We start from the raw sequence: 21,269 nt of genomic DNA, 5'->3' as shown, positions 1-21,269 counted from the left end.
CATATCTTTATATCCATACTTTATAATTTTGGGAGGCGCCCAGATACTGCGGTGATGGGCATCATGTAAGAAGACAGATAATCATAGAGTTTAAGGCCACCAGATTATCTCATCTGACTTTCTGTGTATCACAGACCACCAATGCCACCCAGCTCCCACACACTCAACCCAACAATTGAAATTAGAACCGAGTATTACAACCCTCAGGAGATTAAACTGTTAAATTTTACAAGGAGGGACTGAGATGCACCTATGCCTGAGGCCCCTGCACTGGAAATGATTAAGTGCCATGTACCCAGACAATCCTGGTAAGTGACTTGGAGAAAGATCACAATGTTGTACTGCAGAATGTCACTGTGGGACAGCCTTTATGGAGAGGAATGGGAGTTGGGCAAATGAGGTTGGATGTTTAGGTGTTTGTCCTACCTCTGCACACGGCTCTGATTAAACATAAGAACAGCCATACTGGGTCAGAGCAATGGTTCATCTAGCCCAGTATCCTGTCTCTGAAAGTGGGCAATGCCAAATGATTCTGGATAGAACAATTATCGAGTGATCCATCCCCTCATCCAATCCCAGCTTCTGGCAGTCAGAGGTTTAGGGACACCAGGAGCATGGGGTTGCATCTCTGATCAGCTTGGCTAAAAGCCATTGATGGACCTACCCTCCATGAATTTATCTGATTCTTTTTTTAACCCAGTTCTACATTTATACTTCCAGGAGCATTCATCAGTCCAACCTCACCCCAATTTTCCTCTGTTAAAACTATCCGTAAGTCTGAGCCAGTTTGGCCTGCTAGGTTTTCTTAGTCATCCTAGGAAAGCTATTGTTGCTTCCAGTGAACAGTGCATATTCTTTCTGGGACAACATTTTGTATATCAATTTTCTGCAGCATCCACAAAGACAGAGAAACACTTGAAAGCCTGGGAAAAAGAATAGACTGTACAGGTTACCAAGGCTCCTCTCTCAAAACCTCTCCCAACATCTATGGCCTCTAATTGTTTTCTGAATAGCCCAGTGTATTTACCTCAATGACCTGACCCTCCTGACTCTCTCAAGCACTCACTGTGGCAAGGCCATTTTCTAGTCCAACCATCTAAGCAATAAATACATTCTTCCCTTAGATTCTCCGTTGTGGAGCTGAAAAGCTGGAGATTGGCACTTAGAGCTGGCTTCCACTTTTACTATGTTTTTCCATCCCTCTCTTTGTGGGTAACATCTGTGTCTCTCTCATTTGCTCACCTTTCAGGCTGCAGAAGCCAGCTGGGTTCCACAGCCTCAGGGCAGGTGTTCTTACAATACAGCTAGTTTCTCTAACATTGCAGGACTGCAGTCTCAGCCTACAGCTCTCCACACACCTCTCCCAGTTGCCATTGTCACCAGCTTCCCATTTTACACCAGCCAGGCAATCACTTGGGAGAAGCATCTGCTCAGCCAGCTGGCTGGCAAGGGGATAGGTATGGCTCTTCTTCCCTAGCAAGTGCATGACAAACAATATGCCTGATCTTTATCCCATGTCCATCTCATGGGCCAGCAGCCTGACTCTATTTCCCAACTCCTGCTGCAGCAATAAGAATTCCAGAAATGTCTTGATAAATTGGAAGGGATTCAGACAACAGCAAAAGTGATTAAGAGGCCAGAAGGGTTGACTGATGGGAGGAGTAAATCTATAAAGCTTGGCTAAGGATTGGCAAGGTGGAAGGGACTGGATAATGATGTACAATGTTTCAGGGGGTGTAAACATTAAGAAGAGGAGGCATTATTCGAAGAGATACAAGGGAAACAACCAAGATTGATGGTCAGAAATTAAGTGAAGTAGGAGCATTTAACTGACTATCCAGAAACATTTCCTGATGTGGAGATCTAGGAGGCTGTAGATTAAATCTCCCAAGAGAAGCGTTAGAAGTAGGGCTTGGTTGAAAATTTTTCTGTCAAAACTATTTTTCGGTGGAAAACTGGATTTTTGTCTGAATGTAATTTTTCACAAAGCACGTGTTATTACACAGAAAATTTCAACTTTGCCACCAGAAAACAGAATGCCAAAAACCAAATTATTTCAGCTGATAACCAAAATATTTTTATTCTGAAATACCACCACGGTGTCTCATGCTCCCTGGTCAGATTACATATCTCACAGCCATGCCACATCCATGATACACCTCCTCCCCTCACCACAAAGGGAGACCATGGTGCATCCTGGGAAATGGACTCCAACCATGCAGTCTGACCTATAGAGGAGAAGGAAAGCTTGAGGCTCCCAAACTACAGTTCCCATGAGGCAATTTCAGAGTCAAAATACTTCATATTTCGGGTTTCCACCGTAAACTTGGCAATTGCCATAGAAAACACCCTCATTTTCTCCCCAGCTCCAGTTAGAAGTGACGGTCATTTGAGTCACAAAGCTAGTCTGGACGAAGTCTTCAAGAGCAGACTCCAGGGAAATAATCTTGTAGTGTCAAGGGGAATGGGCTACATCTTTAGTTCTTCCCATCCTTAACGTCTGTGTTCATTCTGTTTTACATAACTCAATTAGAGCTGATTAAAATCTGATTTAATTCCCCCAGTCTCCTTTCCTTATTCTCTTCAAAGTTCCGAGGCAGCGTAGCTTTACCGGGGCTGCCTCCTAGGAAAGAAGAGACATTTCTGAAAATAATGTCAGCATTCAAGAGCCTCTGCAGCCCATCGGGGACACCATTAAATGAAGTAACCTTCTCTGTCATCATCATCATAAAGGAATGACCTAGAAGGAGAACAAATTGCAATGGTGCATACAGTGGCTGGAAGTGCCTAACCCCAAAAGACTGCTTCAAAATAAAGGGTAGCTACATTAGAGTAAGAAACAAATGTCTTGACATTTGTTTGGGACCATTCCCCTTGTTAGGAGCCCAGGATAATCTGCATTGCCAGTCCCTTCTGCTGCTGCAGCTAGAAAGCCAGCATTCGGACCCTTCTCCGGCACAGCAAACAGTCTCATGTTAAAGGCTGAAAGATTGCATCTTCCTAAGCGTGGTTTTAATTAACGTACAAATGTGTCATCATAAAAAGGAGCTCAGAAGTGTGGCTCTCAGTTACCCGAAAATAGATTCATGGGCTGTATGTGAAGTGGTTAGCAAAGACATTTAAAAACAATTAGGTTCTCAGAGAGGCAGATTCAAGCAGCCCAGACTGTTCTCATTATGCCAGAGAATGGAAAAATAAGGCCATTAAGGCTCACCAGATAACTAGGTTATTTGTACTTATTTATTTTTTAAAATGATTAGTTTCTTTAATAATGCCTTCTGCCGGCAGTGGGGGAAACTCACACGCACTCACTCACACACCGAGTCACCGATGAGTGATGCTCCCATATGACCAACCAAATCAGATTTTAATGTTTCACGATGCTATCAAAATGAATAAAAAGGCAATTATCACTTTCCCTCAGCAAAGCGTCAGCCACCACTGCACATTAAGGAGTCGATGGGAGAGGAGGACGGAGGGAGAGGGGGGGCAGCAGCTGGCTGGGGGGTGGGCAGTTGCATGTGTTGGCTGGTTTCCCAACCCTGGCCTGTCTCCGACTCATCTGGATGCCCACTGGAGTCCTGTTGGAATGACTAAATAGTTCACTTCCAGGGACGTTTATACCATCTAGCCTCATTCCTGCTACACTCTTTATACTTTTATTTGCTCCATGTTTCTCTTTCAAACATCCCGCACAAGTCACCCACTTGGCTTTGCTCACATCAAGAGCTTCATTTACATCTGTTGCATTTAGCATAAGCTACCCAACTCTCTGCACTGAAGGCCAGAGGTGAAATTCTAGCTCCACTGAAGTCAATGAGTGTTTCAGTGGGGCCAGGATTTCCAACCCAGATTTTCCAAGAGAGCCCGACTCCCACTTAGGCATTGAAATAGGTGGCCAGAGTTTCATAAGAGCAGAGGATGTGGGGTACATGTTGGGTGCTGAGCACTTCTGAATATCTGGCTCAGATTGTGGATGCCTTGCACTTAAGAATCTGGCCCCACCTAGATTTTTTTCCAGGATCTGTTAGACACCATTATTATAATTTATTATGACATTCCAGTAGCATTTGCAGTTCGCAGCCCAGATCAGGCCCTTTTGTGCTGGACACTACACAGCCAGAGAGATAAACCGTCCCTGCTCTGCATTGTTCATGATTAAAGCTGGTCAAAAGTTGTCAATTAAAATGTTTTTCAATGGAAAATGTCTCTGTTTTTGTCAAAAAAATGGGGAGTGGGAAGGGGGTGTCAGTGAAAAATGGCCTTTTATTCAAAATTGAACATGGTCATGAATTCTCTTTTCAAAATCTTCTCTTCTTTGGCTAAAGACCTCAAAAAATAAAAATTTAAAAAATTGGTTTTTGTTTCCTCCTTTCCTTCATTTTTCTTTTCCTCCTCTCCCCCCCTCCATTTTTCCCCTGAGAAAAGAGAAAAGTTTTTTGTTTCTTTTTTAAAAGGGAAAAAAAATCAATACCTTAAAAAATTCTGATTTTCTTTTATATGAAAAAACCCCCAAATTTAAAAACAAATGAATTATTTTTCAAAATATTTAGTACTTGCCATTTATCAAACAGTTCTTTAAAAAAAACAACAACACAAGATTAGTTTCCTGGTTTGACAATTTTCAGACAAAACAAAACAATTGTGTCTCTGTTTTGAGAAGGTCCCCTCTTTTTCTAGTCACACTCTAGCCAAAACCAGGAGACTAATAATTCACACCTAAGAATATTTTCAAAGCATTGTATGCAGGAGATTTCAGCCATGTCCTTGGGAGTTGGCAGGAGTGACTTAGCTAAACAACTCCTTGGGTAACTCTAAGCCGATGGGTCTCGTAAGACCTCCCTAGGGATTGCTATCTTCTCTCTCTCCCTTGCTCTCCTTTTTGTAATTTTTAAAATAGAAGAAAAGAGATGGGTGACCCAGCTGAAATATTCAGTGGCTCTCATTCAAATACCCGACAGGCAAGTGATACCAACTGACACCCCTCTCCCACGCAAGCTGTCTAACCACTGTGGTCAGAGACTGAATATCCCAGGGACACACAGCTCACCATGATGTAAGCCCATTCTCATCAAGGTTGAGATGCCTTGTTGGGACATGGGAATCAGAACAGGGAAATAATTTGATTATCTTTATCTTACACACTTTCACAATAAATCTTGAAACCCAGTGGTCAAGGCATTATCCTGGGACTCAGGATTCCTGGGTTTGATTCTCTGCCCTGCCACAGACTTCTTGTGGTGACCTCGGGGAAGTCACTTAGCCTCTCTGTGCCCCAGTTCCCCATCTGTAAAATGGAGATAATAGCACTTCCCTACCTCCCAAAGGTGTTGTGAGGATAAACACATTGAAGATTATGAGTTACTCAGATACTGCAGTAGCGGGGACAAGATAAGCACTTGACAGAGACCTGAATATGCTGCCCTTTTCAAGGGAAAGATGGCTTCGTGTAGCTAACACACACCTCCCTGCAACCAGGACATCAACAGAAGGAAGCAGGTGAGCGAGTTCACCCCCAACTCTGTCAGCTTCAGGATGGGGCCTAAACACCTACTGAGATGGAGGAAGCCTGCCCACCTTCTGCCTCAGACTGTGGATGGAGAGAGGACACCCAGGGCCTTATTCTCATTTGCACAATGGCTCCTTTACACCATTTGTAGTAGAGCAAAGGGGCACTATCCTCTGAGGCCACCCACCAGAGCAGTGCAAAGGTTTCTTAGTGCAAATGCAAACCATTTCTCAACACCCATGACAATCTCCCACCATCCACAAGCACCGAATTCACACATTTTCCCCCTCTTTCAATAAGTTTAAACTCCCAAGTAAATGGCATATGAAAAAAAAAATCAGTCCCCTAAAGAGGAGCCGTAACTTTCCCCACTTATTTTATTTCTTCCTATGGATTCCATTCCCTAGATTGCATCTTTATTGTCCTCGTCAGAGCTCCACACCACAGCTGAATATGATGTATTGTGTCAGATCTGCTTATTGACTTTGTGGTATGGATTGATTCAGGAGCCATTACTGTGTATTATATCAAAGAACCCCTTAGCAGCTCTGTGTGATGAGAGCCAGGGCTTGAGGGGTGGGGGTAGGGTAGCTGGGACATTATTTCCCTTTTAATGTCATCATTTAAAAAAAATCTCTGTAGAAATGGAATATAAAAGACTGTGTTAAAGCAGCATTAATATGCCGACAAACTGAAAGAAGCCGGGAAATTCAGAGAAATAGCTTTCACTCCCTCCTCTGCTTTGCCATCTCTTAAATATAATGTATATTGTCACGTATAGTCCACTGGAACACAATTATTTCCATCATAGCTTTATAAAAAATCAGTGGGAAATATCATTTTTCCCAGGGGAAGGTGTGAAGAGAGGAGATCCTGTACACCCACACATACAATTAATCACCTTCTTGCCTTTGTATTTGCTACCCTGGGATCCAGATCATTTTAATGATGCTAACGCGTTTTACATTAGCACCATGGGCAAGTGTTTCAATGCAGCAAGTGGGAATTTAGCCACAGAACTCTCATGGGGCCAGACCAGGCATCCTTACTCATACTGAGTAGTACCTTATTCCCTCCTGGATTTCAGTGGGAGTGCTCAAGGAGTAAGGTACTAGTCCGTGTGACCTAAAGTGGCAGAATATGGTCCACAGATAGGAGCCATGCAGTTAAATTCCTTATTCCATCCTCGCATTGGCTCTGACAATGGACTTCCAGGCAGTGGGAAGCCACACATCTATAACGGGCTGCAGTAGCCTCAGAAGAAACATGTCCACACCTTGGTTGTGCTCAGAAGATCCTGTTCTCAGCTGTTTCAGAAATTCTCCTCTCGGCAGGGTACAAGTGTAAAGTCCACCCATCCTCTTGGGACTGCTGATGCTTTCCTTCCATGCCTCTTATTAGCAAACTGCCCCAGGGAAGGGTGGTGTGGGTGTGGGGGTGTGTACAGAGAGGAAATGTGTTTTGTTCTTATAAAAAAAGTATATAAAACAAAATTTTCTTAAATTTTTTCTTCAAATGTTTTTTCATCAAAAAACAAGAACAGATGAACAAACCCCCAAATCAAACATTTTACAGTTTTCAGCAACCAAAAACTGAAAAATATCTGCCCCCAAATGATTTTTTTCATTTTCTGGTTGAAATTTTTGGGTGTTTGATTGTCAAAAACTGGAAGAAATATGGGGTTGCAGTCCCCAAAAACTGTGGGAAAAATTGGGTTTTCAGTGAACCCCTTTCCCCCTCACTCCCCCCATCTGTTTTGATGAAAAAGCCTGGCTGGTTGGGTGGGCGCAGTGTTTTTGTGTGGGTGGGTGAAATCATTTCAAAAAAAATTTCAACCAGCTCCATTTGCAGGTAAGAATGTTATCACACAAACTATCCTCAGCATCCCATGAGCACTATGTCAGGATCGTGGTTATCAGTACTGGTTGCATTAACTGGAAAGTTTGGTGCTCGTGAATGTCAGAGATAGAGCAATCACACTGTCACGACTGGGACATTGGCGCTTTCACCAAGCGGTCAGAGCGGGAGTCGGGAGCCAAGCAGGCCACATACCAGGAGATCAGAGTCCAAGACAGGCCAGAAGACAAACAGAGTCAGGAGGCAGGCAGGGTCAGGATACCAGGAAATCAGAGGCAGGCCGTAGGAGCAGGTAGCACAAGGGAAGCAGTCCTAAGTAAGGGAAGCTCTGTTGCATGGACAACTTCCTCTTCCTGCACTTGGTTTAAATAGAAGCAGGGAACCAATCAGGACTGCCAGAGTTCCACCAATCAGATCCCGGGACTGTTGTCCTCTGTCGGAGTTGAGCTTCTCGTTTTAGTGCCTGTTAGCAAGTCGCGGGGTGGCAAGTCAAAACTTACTGACTCCTAAGAACCCCGTGGACCAGGATTCGAGACCCGCGGTCGCTGACACATACTGCAAGTGGCCATTGTGCAAGCGTGCCCCCCAAGGTTTTGACAGTGCATCTCAAACCTGACCCCACCATCCTCTGTCCTTCCCAAAACTGTCTCCTTAGTGTTGATCTGCAGCATCACTCTACCCTTATCAAGAGTCCACATTCCAAGGAGGGACAGCTAACAGTGCACCAGCTGGCTAAATTGAGTGGCAGTCAGAAATTCATGAGACAACAGGTGAGACCAACAAGCTCCTGTGATTTGTGTGATGAATCAGTTTGAATCCACCTCTCTTAAGTTAAGTGCAGTGGTCCACGTGGATCCAGCATTGAACGTCTCATTCAAAAATCCATTCTCTACTCTATTATCTTATTAGAGTCCTCACTTTCCACAGCCATGCACAACTTACACAGATATAAACCACAAGCTATTTATAGCCACCTGGCCAATTCCACGAATCACTGTTGCCCAGGGGAGCCAGTTATTTTCAAACACTTGTGATTTCATAATTTGCAGACACGCTGGCTGCTCCATATGACATCTTGGGATGGAACGGTCTCACAACAACTGGGCAATAATCACACCTCGGTAAGAAGTTCTGTAAATTCATCCATGAAACACATTTCAATTCTAAAGGCAATTGTAATTCTAATTAGTAACGATGCAGAAATGCATCAAACTCTGCCAGCAATCTGGAAACCAGGCAAACAAACAAAAAATTCCCTCCATCAACCCAGTATGATATATCACCACTAAAACGCAGAGGAGAGAGGCAATTTCAGAAAAACAGCTCAAGCGCCTACATCTCCAAGATATGCTGAACCCACTATATAAAGATTTGTCTGATACATCCGCCCAGCCCCAAACCCAGCCATGCTGGGAACATTTGGATTCCAGTTTGGCACTCGACTTCACACTTCAAACCCAGCTCTACTTTTCTTTGCCTGGCAGCTCCATCTTTCAGGAAAACATTTGAGCACATGCTTAATGTTAGTCAATTACTTAACTCCCACTGACCTAGCATTAATTCCCATTGATGTAGCGTTAAGTTTGTGTTCAAGCACTTCTTGAACAGAGAGGCTTTCCTGAATCAGAGCCTTAGGCAATGTCTGCACTGCAGAGCCTATGCTAGTATAGCCCCCAGTGTAGAGACAGCCTATATCGACAGAAGGGGCTTTTCTTTTGGTGTAGCAATGACTCCTCCCTGAACAACATTGGCTACATCAACAGAAGCCCTTTTTGTGGCTGTGTCAACAATGGGTCTTTTGTTGGCACCACTATGTCAGTCAGGGTGTGAGTTTTTCCGTATCCTTGACTGATGGAGTTATGCCTGCCTAACGCGTGTGTGTAGACCGAGCCTTAGCCTTCTGCACTGAATCTTTGGGTCTCGCTTCCAAAGCTCAAAACACCAGCTTCAAATTTTAAAATAAAATCAATAAAAAAATAAGGCTTAGCATTTAGCCAGAGCAGCATCTAAGAGCTTTACAAACAGTTGGGTCTCTGCTCCACACACAGCTCCACTGACTTCATTCTGGGCACAGGGATACAGGCTCTTTGGAAACCCACCCTTCATGAGGTAGGCAAAGTATTATTGTCTCCATCTTACAGCTGAGCAAGAGCAGTTCAGAGATTTACCCAAGACTGCAGAGGGAGGCGGGGGGCTGTCTACACTAGGAAAAGGAGGATTCAGCACCAGTACAGCTTCACCGCTGGTAGCAACGGTGTAGTCCCTAGCATGGACACGTCCTGAGTGTTTTCACCATGGGATTATCCAAATGTGCTCAGAGTTTTGGGCTCAGAACACGTGGACACTAGTAGTTGTAAGACCCCCCTATGACAAGCAGGGCCAGATGCTCAGCAGAAGATACAGGCCAATCCTGCTGCTGTAGACAGAAGCTGATGCCCTGCGTGATCCTGGGGTGCAAGCAGTGAGAAGTCAACTTTGGGGGCTCAATGTCTTTGTGCTCGCTCCTCTTTGTCTGATACCAAAGCATGGGCATTACACTGAGTGCCACCTCCGAGCTCATCCTTGGAAGGACCCATTTGCAAGCCTGGTTCCTTTTTGTCCAATTTATTTATTTATTTAGCCCTGATATTTTCATTGATCGACTCATGCTGGGTTCCTTTCAACTTTTTCTATTGACATAATGGGAGCTAGGCACTTGTTTTTGCCTTCCATGGGTTTGCACACTGCCACATTTGTACCACAGGAAGCAGAAAACTAGTTTAACATCTCATTTATTTCATAGATGGGAAAGTAATTCCCTGCTGAATGATTGTCCTGAACCAACAATTCAGAAAGCAGGAATTTACAGTGCCTGCCAGAGACTGGAGTGCATTACTGTAGTGCCGTAATATAATGGATCTGAAATATATTTTTTTTGCTCCTGTTAGCCTGAAGAGAAAAGCCATTAAATATGATTAAGGTTAAGAGATTGCTAAAATTACAAACAGCCGCCATTCAATTATTTTGCTCTATAAAATGTGACACAGATTGGAGTTATTTCTCTGAAATGTGTTTTTAGAAAATAACAACACAACTAATGTGGTTTGATGTAGGAAATCAGGTTTCAGATCCTTCTTCTAATGCAAAGCTAAAAGGTTCATAATTTAACTCAAAGTTCGTAACTTAAAGTCATCAGGTGTCTTCCGTACAGACAAGGTGGGAAAAGATCAATACCACCCCAACTAATATTCTGTGAAGTCATCTGAAGCTGCAGAGTCAATCAGTTTTATCACCCATTCAAGGAAAAGACAGAAGAATACAACAACTTGGCATAACAGCAGCACAATTTTTATGGAGAGTAAATCTCTTGAATATTTTCTATAATTTTTAATACGACCAAAGCTGGGTGCTCAGGATTTATCTGGGCTCAGAGAATTGTGGCAAAATGCAAGTAGCTAATCAAAACCACTGCCAAGCTTATATAGTTTCATGGGAGGATATGGCCATTTAGAATAATGCTTGTGTGTTCTTTATTGTGTCTGTACTAGTGTTTGATGCACTGGGAGGCTTGTTCTGTACTGAACAAACTAACTGTGCTAAAATGTAGTTTCTGTCAGGGCTGAACAAGAAGCTAAAATAATTGGAAAGTCAGGAAAAAAACCCTCTGTGTGGATGTATTAATGGCTAGAACCTTGTGGTTATTATTGTTAATAAAATATGAGGAATTACATTATTCTTCTGAAAACAGCACAAGTCTTTTTCAGTCCTTGGAGATGGGGTTCTAAGCCATTTCCATGAACAAACTATACAAGAGCTCAGCTAAGAGCCATTTATTTGCAACGGCTCAATCAATAGAATCTAAACAAAAACGAGGAAGAAGTATAAGTTGACAGAGCAACTAAAGAGAGTTGCACTAGGTCCACTTTTAGAAGTAGCACTGGGAACTCATGTCATTTCCCGGTGACCTGATGTGCACTATCAAAGGCCTAGGCTGCTGGTATTGTCATTAAATACCTGATCCAAAACCCAGTGAAGCCAATGGGAGACTTGCCATTGTCTCCAAAGGGCTTTTTGGCTCAGGCCCCAGCATTATACACTTTCACCTGCAGCGTCACATACCAGGAGGATTTGGCGCTGGATAGGGTTATTGGTGTATTGGCATGTTAGCTCGCTGCAGAGTTTACAGCCATCCATTATAGTTATCATGGGCTTCAAAGAGTTACCCAGGTACTAATAAGAGTACTTACTTCATCTCATTAGCATAAGCCACCAGGGCATGGTTGCATGACAACTCTGCAGCCAATTTATGTCACTGCCACAGAGCTGCACTGTTATCCTGAGAGCTGCCTTTGGCAGGAATGGTCAATACATAATCAAGGACACTGAATCGATGTGTCACTCTGGCTCAATTACTTGGCATTTTAAACTTCCTCTTGCAGGTGGATCTATTAGCAGCACTATGTGTAATGCCTCTCAGACCTCTCATTATAGCAGGGATTTCCCTACACACACACACCCCGAATTTCCCCTACATCCCCTGCCCCATTGGTCAACTAGTTAAATCGTCATGAGTTGCCAGTTTAGTCATTGGCTGGAAATTTGAATGGAAATTGAAACATTAATGCACACTTTAAAAGCATATACAGTATATGATAAAATACTTGTACATGAAAAAGTATAAGAAGTTTGAAAAGTATGAACAAAGAATAGCTTCTTCACCCAGCTGTTGTTTTTTCTGACAATGTTGGCACATTCGTTTAGGCAATGTTGGCCTAGGTAATAATTTCAAATTATGATTTGTAAGCAAGGTGTGAATGAGCTCTCCCCTGACAACTAGTGATGAGCCAGAGGTGGAGGGAAAGGCTTCAGGACCAGACTGTATTTACATGAACTCACTTACTCTGCCTAGATATTCAGCAGACAGAACTGTGTTGCCCAAGTGACCATTTTCGGCTGGTGTTGGGTTACAAATCCTTTTAGTACTGAATGTGGGGGTCATGAAACGTTGTTATCCTTATTGTCTGAGTAAAGGGCAGCAGAACTGTTCTTAGCCTGTCCTGACTGAGGGAGGTCACCCTCAATGCTTAATTTTTGCCAGAGCTGAGCCCGGGCACCTCCAGGCTCGGCAGTTCCTAGCCCTGGGCTTGCCACATCAGTTATGAAAGTAAAAAACTTGCTTGAGCCCTGGCACCTCCTTCATTACAAATTAAGCACTGGTCACCCTCAACTGAACTGCACTCACTGAGCAAGGGGTTTGGATGGCAGATCCAAATGGACAGGGGTTTTGCTTGGGGGTGTGGGTTGTGCCTAAGAGTCACAGGCACTATTTGACTTGTCCCTCTCACCTATTTAAAGATAGAGCTTATTAGGCTCCATAGAGTGTCTTTTTGTTTTGTTTTAAGTGGTCACTAGAGCTGAAATCACTAACAATCAGGTCTTAGACCTGCTGCAGGACAGCTTTTCTGTGGAAAAGACAGCCCAGCCTGCACTCGCTGTGAGGTTCCCCCACTGAGAGATGAAATCGCTGAGTGCTGGGTGGAACCTCAAGAGACTGACTCGCAGGGGTCACAGTGGCAGGTGGCAGCAGAAGGTGACGGCGCAGCGCCATTGGCAATGGAGTGGTGGAGTGAATGGTGGCACGACAAACAACAGCAGCCACAGTGAGCAGGCAGAGTGAGCAGCGAGCAGCTGGAGGAACGAGCAAGGTGCCTTCCCTTCCCCCCGCACGGTGGGACATGTACTCATGTGAAAGCATCTCTGAACTCCGGGTCTTCACCGACCAAGGCCAGCAACTATGAATGGGGTGCGGTAAAGGGAGAAGGTAGGTGCACATTAAAGGAACATTTGTTTGTTGGACTACATTTTAGTGACTTTGCTCCCAAATGCTAGATTTGTGACTGAGAAAAGTATATAAATATACATTTTCTAATAGGCCAAGATATTTTAAACGCATTATATGCCAAGGTCATTGTTGCTATCTCAAGAGGTTATCATCTTGGGGAGTTTCTGTCCTAAATATTTTTTTTTATATTATAATTAATTTTTTACATAAGAGCAGCCATATTGGGTCAGACCAATGGTCCATCTAGCCAAGTACCCTGTCTTCCGACCGTGGCCAATGCCAGGTGCTTCAAAGGAAATTAACAAAACAGGGCAATTATTGAGTGATCCATCCCTCGTCATCCACTCCCAGCTTCTGGCAAGCAGAGGCTCTCAGAGCATGGTGTTGCATCCCTGCCATCCTGGCTAATAGCCACTGATGGACATACCCTCCATGAACTTATCTAGCTCCTTTTTTGAACCCTGTTATAGTCTTGGCCTTTACAACATCCCCTAGCAAAAATTTCCACAGGTTGACTGTGTATTGTGTGAAGAAATACTTCATTTTGTTTGTTTTAAACCTGCTTCCTATTAATATCATTGGGTGACCCCTAGTTCTTGTGTTATGTGAAGGAGTTTATTCACTTTCTCCACATCAGTCAAGATTTTATAGACCTGTATCACATCCCATCTTGGTCCTCTCTTTTCCGATCTGAAAAGTCCCAGTCTTTTTAATCTCTCCTCATATAGAAGCTGTTCCATACCCCTAATCATTTTAGTTGCCCTTCTCTGAACCTTTTCCAACTCCACTATATCTTTTTTGAGATGGGGCAACCAGAACTGCACACGATATTCAAGATGTGAGCATACCCTGGATTTATATAGTAAAAGTGGAGGAGGTTGGTTTGCCAGACCGATCAGCAAAGTCAATACTGACAAACTATGTGGAAAGGCTGCAAAACACCAATCCTCTGGACTGCATTGACATGCAGAAAGCCTTATAAGCCAGTCATTGTCAAAGCCAATTTTAGAAGTGCTTAATGAGGCTGTTAAAAAGGCTGGAGACACAACACAGTTTATTCAAACAAACATGGCTGCTACACCATACTTTCTCTTTAAGCAAGAGATACCACACACTACAAACTGGAGGCCAATGTTAAGTGCATTGTCATTTGTTAATCCTGAAGTTGGGCACTGGTTCTGACCAAGACCAGCAAATGCTCACTATCTTTCTGCAAGAAACTCAATTGACTGGTTAGAAGCATGCAGTGCAACAGTGTAAGTCTACCATTGAAACCACTTAGGATATTAAACAATGCCATCCAGGGATCTGCTACAACAGTAGTAGATCTCTGTCCAGCACTGGAAGCTACACTTGGATCAACCAGAGAGAGATCTGCAACAGAAGTTGACTAATTAGGGCAATTATATTGACTCCTTAAATGAAGAGGACAAGAAGCGTTTGTTAAGCCAGCTGAAAAAGTAAAGTACACTGATTTGATTCTTACATCTCTATAACTACTACTACTGGATTCTATCAACCTCTATGTAGCTTTTATAGATGCCTGTCTTATAAAACACTGACAGTTGAGGGGAGTGAGACACTACCTGCAATGGGGCTGCCATGTGATCAGGACAGAATAGAGAATTTGAATACAGAGTGGAATAGCATACGATGAACAAATGAAGATTTGACTTCAACTTTTTCTTCATCATCGCTAGTGGTTCGACCCAATTCTTGTGCTATATTTCCTGGGATGAATTCCTACTTCTTTCATCTCTTTCTAGTCCCAGTCACAACAGCTACAGCTGAGCATTCTTTCCCCTCATTGAATAGAACTTTGTGTTCTGAAAAAAGTCACCTTCTGTGTGATCATGAGCATATCATGAAGGACTGGAAGTACTGGACACAGGGGAAGCCAACAAAAATGAATGCACTGTATTTGAGAAGTTCATTAACAGAGTTGTGCAAAATTACAACAAGAAACCAAGAAGGATGTAGATATAGTGCTTCATAGTAGGCCTGTGTAGCCAACTTTAATTTATGTGATGATTTAAACAGGAGTTAAATCTAATAAAATGGTTGTGAAACATTTTTCAGTTTTTACTATGGTGCCATTCAGCCCACCTTCACTCTAATGGTCTGACCGCTCAGCCGTCTCACCCCTGTATTGTTTAACAGCCCCCCAATTTCAATTCCTGGGGAAAACACTGATAGCCTTCCAGGGAAAGAAAGCCTCCTTCTAGGGCTGGAGGATTTCCATGGTTTTTGTTGGGTGCTTTCTCTAAACTTTGTTTTCTAGGGTCACATAGGAAGTTTACTTCTTCGCTTTGCTTTGTAAAGGGAAATCATCCAGTTCCCCTTTTCTCTATGGATCCCCTCCTAGGACAGAGGCAACATCAGGGATTTTGAGAGAGAAAATTGTCTCAATTTTATATTGACTCCCTTTATAAATTAATAAATGATGACTAGATGATTTAATAAATGGTTAACAGATTATAGTCCAACAGATCAATCAATTGCTTATAATCACCTGAAACTGATATACTAACAGTCATCTAGGTCCAGATCCTCAAGGCATTTAAGCACCAAACTTCCACTGAAGTCAATGGGAATTAGGTTTCTAAATCCCTCTGAGGAGCTGGTTACTATCGCACACCACTCATGTCCGTAACATTCTCATGACATCTATTCATCATTTATTAACCTGTGATAAACGAATATAAAGTGTGAGAAAATAAATGCAAGTACTCCGCTTGTGTTGAATTTTGACTGCAGGCGGTGCCGCTTTCTGTGGGTTTTGTATTTATTTTTTAAATTCTGTGCGAACATCAGTGCTTGCAAAAGTAGCCAGACTGGTAGCTCTAGGGCAGGAATGCTTCCCTCCATGGAACAGGCACCATTGCAGGCAGCTGCAGCATGGCTTTCCTTCCGCGTTGCATCTCTCCAACCTGCTTCAGAGCTGAAGGGAGCGTTGGGCTTTTGGACTCCATTTTGCATTCCAAGGTCAGGGCTCTCTGGTGAGATGGCCCACAAGGAGGGCAGTTGATACCATTTGTGGTGGCTTTTGTGTTGTGGATGTGTTTACACCAAGGGCTGGACTGAGACCCAACTAGGGTTGCCAGTTTTGGTTGGATGTATTCCTGGAAATTTCATCACATGACACAATCTTTAATTAAAGATTAATCTTTAATTCCTGCAGACTCCAGGCCAATCCTGGAGGGTTGGCAACCTAGACCCACCAAACTCGTGGCACACAGGCCTCCAAAATGGCTGCCAAATGGTCTTACTTCTTAGTCACCAGCTACACAGGCTGGAGCTGAGCCAGCAGAAAGAGGCTCTAAACTCCATTAACAATCCTACCAGCCATTCAATCCCACCAACGTTCATCCCTAGTGTTTTTTCCTTCCCCCAGGGCATGTGTTTTACAAAATCCCACCCTCTCTGAAATTTGAGTTCCCCCTCAAACTCACTCCCCTATAGGTGTTTTGGGAGAAGGCCTAAGTGAGCACCATACAAAGTGTTAAATTAGCTCTATCTGCGCTGTGCAGAGGGTTTTGTCAGCATGAGGAACTGATATGGTATTAAATGTGGATGCAATATGAATGCCATTTATCACAAAGATGAGTGGAGGAGATAGGCGTAGCTTTACCAGCACTGAGGCCTGTTTTATTCTACGCCTAGAGTCTGGCTCTCCCCCTTCCCCTCCCTGCAGTGTTCTTTTCCTCAAAATGTCTGGGAGATTAATAATTTTATCCGGAATCAAGGAATTACTGATGGCTAGTAAGATACAGCCCCTGCTAGTAAAGATAATACCTTTTCTTGTACAGTACACCATGCATACTGCCGTAATCAGTGCAGCTAGGCTTCCTAAACTCTCTGCTACCTAAATCAGGGCCATGGATCTAATCGATTGGTGGATCTGAGCACTCCAATTGTTCCCATGAGAGGAGGGTTCAGGATAGTGTCTGGTTCTCCCTTTTACAATAAGGCCTACATAAAATAGTTTCATGTATATGAAGTTAGCTGGCTTCTCTAAGCTTTATGGTCTCTTTGGTGTCTTAATTACAGATCCCCTACATGCATCTTTCATGTGTCCGTGTGTGTGAGACCCATCGCTATAATCGGAGTTATCGCAGCCTACAACCACAGTTCATTATGTACAACAATTTTGCCTCACGCACGGTCTTCCGTGAAATTTGGGATTTTTATGGCAACTTTAATGTTCACCCTTCAAGCCTCCCTTTCAGGAAATGCTATAATATCCTGCGAGAATGCTCCAAAACCCCATGGGCCTGTCCTGCCCCTGTGTCATCCCTTACACCCATGCTTGTTTCCACTCTAATAAGATTGTACTCACAAAGCTATAAATTACAATGCAAACTGCATGATAACAGGGAATGGGGCCTGTCCATTTTTAACAGTGTCGCTACCATACTTGGGCCAGTTACTTTTCTATAACTTGATAGCGGCCATTCCTGTTCGAGCACCATCCTATTCACTACAATTTCTGGCAAGATACGTGTGAGTAGAATCACCCAGATGACTCTGACCCTGGATACCCTACGATCCATTCCAACCCACTGTCATCATTCCAGATCACTGACGAAAATGTTGAATAGCATCAGGTCTACTCTTGACATACTGTGATGCAAAGCAATGACACCAAAGTGGCTTGGGAAAGGGTTTGTTGCCCAAAGACAAACATTGAACACAGCACTGTACAAAGAGCCTGTGCTCAGAATTACCCATCATTCAGACATGGCAATCAGACCCTTCCTAAAACAGCTGTATTTCCCCTCCCCTTTGCTTACCACACAACCAGCTATTCAATGCACACAGAACAGTAGATAATTTTTTATCTGACAGGTAATTAACGGTAGAAAGAGCAAATTAAAAGCAAAGACCATATTAATAACAGTGCATGAGTGCATATTTGTCTGGAGATGCAGAATGAATTACTTTAATTTACAAAGAAAACTATTTTATCTGACGATGGGAAAGGATACATCTTCATTTCAGCTCTCATTTATGAATTAGGCTCCTTTATCAGCATCTGGGAAGCAAGGCAAGATTCCAGATTCTTGCCAGCTCCTGTTCCTTTCAGATTTTTCAAAATGCTCCATATCCAGTGTCAGAATTTAACTATAAGGTCAGTTGTAGGCCCCTGTTCCTGCCACTTGACACAAATAATCGCCTGGTTAATTAGAGCACCATCATTAGCAGACTAAGTGGTTCATTGTAAATAATTAGTAAAGCTGTAATAGAAGTCTTGCATACAGGCGTAGCCATCTGATCTACATTTGCAAAACACAATGCCCCAATGTGGTGGGCACAGAAATAGCTCTAGTTAAAAAATGGATATGGGAAAAAAATTCCCATCAGAAAATGCCAATTTGTCAAATCCAAAATTTCCTTCAGAAATGTGCCTGTTTCAATGAATTGTTTGTTTATTTAAAAAAAAAAGATTTTTTTTAAACTGTCAATCTCCTGTTTCTACATTTTCAAAAAAAAAGTTTTATTTTTGGTTTGAAACATCTTTCCATTTCAAAAAATTTAGTTTAAAATTTTTAAAAAATAAACATGAATTAAGAAACATTTTGAAATGATTAAAGTGAAATATTTCCATTGATCTGCACTTAATATTTATTCAGGTTTTTGTGTTTGTGAAAATTTGAGATTTTGACTTCCTATCCCAATTTGGGACAGGAAAAATTTTCAAACTCAACCTCAAGAATTTCAAACTCAAAACTGTTTCCCATCCAGCTCAACTCGGAGTCAGAAAGCATTAGCACTGACAGCCCATGTTTCCTGCATTTGCAGGAAGCGGAGTTGGCAACTCTTGTGATAATTCTCTATTTTCCTTAAAGCCCCAGCTGCTGCATTTATGTTACCACCAAAGAGTCTCCATTTTCATTTCTCAAAGGAAAGTTTGTAACCCTCATAGTAGCAGAAAAAAGCTGGAAAATGTTACCCCTAAATGTTCCAACACCAGAACACAAATGAAAAGAACCCAATATTTATTTTTTATAATCCCATGACTTTGGGGATCTGACTCATCTTTGAGCAATTTGAGTTAGTAACACTGTCATAAACAGTTAGTTAAAGGTTAAGGGTTTTTTCTACCTGTAAAGGGTTAACAAGCAGTACCTGTGGACACCTGACCAGAGGACCAATCAGGGACAAGATATTTTCAAATCCCTGTGGAGGGAAGTTTTTTTTTCTGTTCTTTGTTTTTAGAGAGTCTCTCTTGGGAGTTAAAAGAGTCCAGACATCTTAATAAAGTCCTCCCAGGTTTCTGCAATAAATTCTTCTATTCAAGCTAGCGAGTATTAGCAAGGAATTAGTATTCTTATACTTTTATTTCTGTATTTGCAATTCTGTGTTTTGCTATAGAATTTCTTTAATTCTGTACTGTTATTGCTTTTACTAAGAAAGAAAGGACGGGGGGATTCTCTCCAGAGATTGATAAGTTTAGACCCTGTGTATTGTTCCATCTTGGTATTACAGAGACAATTACTTTCTTTTTATTCTTTAATAAATCTTTTCTGTTAAGGACTTGGTTGATCTTTCCTTGGGTGAATTCTCAGGGAAAGGGGAGGAGGGAGGCATCCCTCTGTAGTTGGATCCCAGTATCTCTCCTAGGAAAAGGGAGGAGGGAGAGAAGAAGGGGGGAATGGTTTATTTCTCCTAGGTGTAAGAACTCCATGGATTTGGGGCTCTTGGGATCCCCAAGGATTTTGGGGAAGGACTGTGTCCCAATACACGTACATTATTGGGTGGTGGCAGCTTTTACCAGATCTAAACTAGGATTTAAGTTTAGAAGGATCCATGCAGGTCCCCATCTTGTGAACCCAACAGCTCCAAGTGGGGGTGAGACCTATGACAAACACTGAGGAAGAAGAATGAGCCAGTGATAGAAAAGAAGGTGTGCCCCTGCCTATAGTAACAAGTTAAAGTAAGGCTCACTTGTGCAAGGAGCTGGAGAGATGGGGCTGCTCAGTGTTACAGGAGTGCTATACATAAGATTTATAGCTGTATATATGTGCGCATATGTATATAGTTAATATAAAGAAGGTATCTACTGGCACCTAGGCATAAGTAACATTGTTTTGAAGGCTGTAGGACCAATAACGTTATTGCCTTTGTCCCCTGCCAATGGCTTCCCTATTATACACTTCTAATACTCAGGATTGCATCCAAAATGAAGTAGAAAGAAGTAGGCTCCTTTGATAACCTTAGTCGAAGGGAATCAGGCAGCCAACTGCCATTCAAAGGCAATAAACCCTTGACTTCCTTTGAAAATCCCAGCCATAGTTAAGTAATGTAGGCCCATATTTTAGGTTGAAGACGAGAGAGAATCTAATACAAAGAGAAAGGGTTACAGGAGATATACATCTATTTCAAATGGTAACTCAGGATCAGGAGCGAGTTGGACGAGCAGTCACAATTTTCTTTTTAAACCCAAACTCTGCAGCTGGGGGCTAGCTTTGAGAGCCCAAAACTGGCTGTATTATTATTATTTGTATTTCCATAGCACAGAAGAGCCCCAGTCGTGGTCGAGGAGCACACTGTGCTCGGTGCTGCCTAGGCATGGAACAAAAAGACAGCCTCTTCCCCCAAGAGCTTACACCCTAACTAGAAGAGAAAAGGCAACAGGTGCATACTGGTGAACAGCTAGGGAAGTACACACAAGGAAATCATGAGAATGTTGGACAGCATGATGGGCAGTGGTATTGACACATCAGTTGCCTAACTGTTAAGTGTTTTGTAGACATCACGCCACAGGAGAGCTTGATAGGTGTGGAGGAGAACAAGGTGTCTGACTAAACTGACCAGACTAGTTCGACTGTCAAAGGTGGGTGATGTGCCAAAAGTACATGGTAACAGTGGTGTGAAGCAAATTGCATGTTTATACAGTTATTTCAGTTTGAATGATTAGAGGCTCAACATTTTCTGTTTGGTTGGGTTTTTTAAATAAACAGAGCTTGTATTTTGACAGTGTCCCCCTTCCTCAAACTCTCCAGTGTCCCGCAGTTTGAAGGTCAAAGTAATATGCTGAACTGTGACCCTCACATCTGCTAGAAAGGGGGCCAGAGAATT

At 42.7% G+C, this 21,269-nt stretch overlaps 1 long non-coding RNA gene across 2 annotated transcripts in view; it reads right to left on the bottom strand.

The window, feature by feature from the left end:
• LOC120375570 overlaps window positions 1-21,269 on the bottom strand; it is a 61,171-nt gene that overhangs the window by 32,457 nt on the left and 7,445 nt on the right. The window lies entirely within an intron of this gene.

This window comes from Mauremys reevesii, linkage group 12 (genome assembly GCF_016161935.1).
Source record: "Mauremys reevesii isolate NIE-2019 linkage group 12, ASM1616193v1, whole genome shotgun sequence".
NCBI classification, from domain to species: Eukaryota; Metazoa; Chordata; order Testudines; family Geoemydidae; genus Mauremys; species Mauremys reevesii.
The sequence above is the reverse complement of the archived record's forward strand: the minus strand, read 5'-3'. Positions and strand labels throughout refer to the sequence as shown.